Source organism: Myotis lucifugus, unplaced genomic scaffold, assembly GCF_000147115.1.
Source record: "Myotis lucifugus unplaced genomic scaffold, Myoluc2.0 scaffold_73, whole genome shotgun sequence".
Lineage (NCBI taxonomy): Eukaryota > Metazoa > Chordata > Mammalia > Chiroptera > Vespertilionidae > Myotis > Myotis lucifugus.
Window position 1 is genome coordinate 4,101,684 of NW_005871121.1, and position 3,450 is coordinate 4,105,133.

Sequence of the window (3,450 nt, forward strand, 5' to 3'; positions counted from 1 at the left end):
AGAGGACACTGAGCCAGGTACCGAACCAGAAAGAAGCTGAATTCAGGAAGTCCCAATGGAGACCAAAGAGCTCCCGTGCAGGACCCTTGCTGAACTCCCCCGGGTGGAAGAAGGAGTAAAAGTTGTGCACCATTCCAACCCACTGCAGGCAGAAACGGGAGGCACCCAAGCTCATGAGGATCATGTCAGAAGGGAGCAGCCTCCCATGCCGCCTCCATTCTCTGCTCAGCACCAGCACAATGAAGCCATTGGCCAGGATTCCCAGGAAACACAGCAGGACAAAGAGCAGCATGAAGAGGGCTGTGAATGCTGGCTGCATTTTGGCCCCTCCTCTGGTCACCAGCCTTGCGCCTTGGTCCTTGGCCTCCTTCCTACCCCCACTCACAGTCCCTCTTTTGATTTTTCCTCAGGGGATGTGAAAAGAATGCTCAGGCTCTGCATTTGAGCCAGAGCTCACTTAAAAGGAAGATGCTTGGCTATGGCTATGGAGGAAAGGTGAGCTTGGTCCAGCAGGATGCAAATTTCTCCCAGGTTCAGTTACCATTATGCTACCAACCGCCCCTGATTTGGTTTTTCTGCTTTTGCATACATGTTGCCATGGTTAACATCAATGCAGAGGGCTTCTCAGGGAGTCTGTGATTGAGTTTCATCCTTCTTATGCCATCCTTGGGTCCTGTAAACACACACCTCCCCACCAGGTCATTCTCACCAATATTAAGTACATAAGCAAGAAGTACAGAGAGACATTCATATGCCAAGACCTAAGCAAATAGGGAAGCTACAGAAGTCTGTATCTAGCCAAGCTTTCCTGTTACACGTCCATCCTTACCTAGGAGTAGTCACCCCCTTCAAGCTCAGTTACCTTGGTAGCAAACCTCTTCTTAAATCCTTCTTGGCCCCTGAGGTATAAATGATTGACAATGTTTTAAACTAGTTGCATGCTTCCACTGAGAAAATTCATTTCCTCGTGGTTATGGGACTGAGGAGCATCTGCTTCTTGCTGGATGTCAGCTGAGGGTCAACCTCAGGTCCTAGTGGCTGCCTGAAGTCTTTGCCAAGTGGGCTGTTTCAACACGGAGGTTCAAGCCAGCAAAGGGAGTCTCTAGAGAGTGTCTTAAATATCAAAATGTAACCACAGGTGTGACATCTTATCACCTTTGTTATAGTCTATTGGCCAGAAGCAAGTCACATTCCCCACAGACACTCAAAAGGAGGGGGTTATACAATGGGGAGGATACCAGGAGTGGGGGACATGAGGGGCCAATTAGAGTCTGTCTACCAAACTGAGATACTGTAGCTTACAAGGCATGAGTGAATACTGTCCTCTAATACCAAATGAAAGAGATCCCAGCCCTAACTGGATAGCTTAGTTGGCATCCTCCCAATATGCCAAGGTTGCGGCTTAGATCTCTGGTCAGGGCACATTCAAGAATCAACCAATGAATGCATAAGTAAGTCAAACAACAAATTTACCTCTCTCTCTCCCTCCCCGCCCCCTCACCCCCTGCTTCCTCTCTAAAATCAATAAGTAAAACTTATTTTAAAAGAGAGATCCCTATGAGACCATGTTAAAAATAAAAATAGGATGGACCTAGAGAGCATTATGCTAAGCGAAATAAGCAAGTCAGAGAAAGATGAGTATCACATGATCTCACTTATTTGTGGAATACAATGAACAACAAAACTAATGAACAAAAATAGATCCAGAGACAGAGAAACATGGAGTGAACCATCAAACCTCAGAGGAAAGCAGGGAAGGGGGCGGGGGGTGGAAAGGGGAGGCAGTAAGAAATCAACTGAAGGAATTACATGCATGCATATTAGCATAACCAATGGACATGGACACTGGGGCAGTGGGGGCTTGTCCTGAGGGATGGGAGTGGCCGGGAGGGGTCACTGGGGGGAAAAGGAGACATATGTAATACTTTAAATAATAAAAAAGAAATTAAATAAATAAAATAAAAATATTTTTCCACATTAAAATAGATTCAAGTCAATCCATACTCAAATGTTTTGTTTAATATATCAAATTTGTCCTTCTTCCACATTTGTTTAAAGTATTTTTGTTTGTGCATCATAGAAAAGTCAGCTAAGAAAATTAGTCATACAAATAATATAAAGGTTGTTATCACCACAGCATGAATGTATAATTGTACTAAAAATAATTTACAATAAAAAGAGAGGGCCCATTGAAATTGGGTGAATATGCATTTTTCTCACTCTCAGATATCTGTTCCTTATACAGTTTTCACATTCATTCATTCACTCAACACGTATTTACTGAGCACTTATACACACAGGACACCTATTCTAGACAATGGGAACAGCAGCAAACTAAAGAGGTGGGATTCCTGCTTTTATGGAACCTGCAGTCCAATGGAAGGTAACAGACAATAAGGAAACACAGGAACAAGACACTTTCACATAATAATCGGTGCTTTGAAGAAAACAGAAGAGTAGGGAGAGGGAAAAGTGGTTTTCTCAGGGGGTAACCTGGCCTGAGAAGCCTGAACAGCTAGAGCTTTGCCATGTATAATGGGACATATTCATAATATCACAAACCATAATTTTATATCATTCTCTTCCACCATTCTTTTAAACTGTATTTGGCAGGGAATCTTCTCCTGCCAGAAAATAAGAACTCCAGCAGACCATATGACTTTTCCCTTTACTCTTATCAAATAGGTTGTCCCAAGATCACTTCAAATCACAAAACATCCTGAAACCAGAAGTTGGACATCGCCGTACAATATATGAATACTAGAGGCCCGGTGCATGAAATTCATTAATGGGAGGGTAGGGGGCGTTCCTCAGTCTGGCCTGCACCCTCTCCAATCCAGGACCCCTCAGGGAATGTTCGACTGCCAGTTTAGGCCCAATCCTAGTCAGACATCCCTCTCACAATACAGGACCACTGGCTCCTAACCGCTCACCTGCCTGCCTGCCAGCCTGCCTGATCGCTCCTAAACACCTCCAACTGCCTGCCTGGTTAACCCTAACTGCCTCTGCCTGACAACATGATCGCCCCCAACCACCTCTGCCTTGGCCCCCACCAAGGAGGACCAGATGGCAGGAGATATCTGGTTGACCTGGTCTAATTAGCATATTACCCTTTTATTAATATAGACTAGTGGCCCAGTATTCAAAATTTGTGCACAAAGAGCAGGTTCCCTCAGCCCAGCCTGCACCCTCTCCAATCTGGGACACCTCGGGGGATGTCCGACTGCCAGTTGAGGCCCAATCCCACAGGCAGTCCGACATCACTCTCACAATCCGGGACTGTTGGTTCCTAACCACTCACCTGCCTGCCTGCCTGATCACCCCTAACCACTCTGCCAGCTTGCTTGCCCCCAACTTCCCCCCCTTGCCGGCCTTCTCACCCCCAACTGCCTCTCCCACTGGCCTGCTTGCCCGCAACTGCCCCCCCCTAGCCAGCCTGCTTGCCCCCCA

The 3,450-nt window shown here is 46.2% G+C and overlaps 1 long non-coding RNA gene across 1 annotated transcript in view; it reads left to right on the top strand.

Moving 5' to 3' along the window:
• The window catches only part of LOC111826379, a 15,644-nt gene extending 12,497 nt beyond the window's left edge, over positions 1-3,147 (top strand). Inside the window, exons 2-3 of the long non-coding RNA XR_002829722.1 lie at positions 411-495; positions 2,686-3,147. This is a non-coding gene — a long non-coding RNA (uncharacterized LOC111826379). The remainder of the gene's footprint in view (positions 1-410; positions 496-2,685) is intronic.
• Positions 3,148-3,450: the final 303 nt, after the last annotated feature.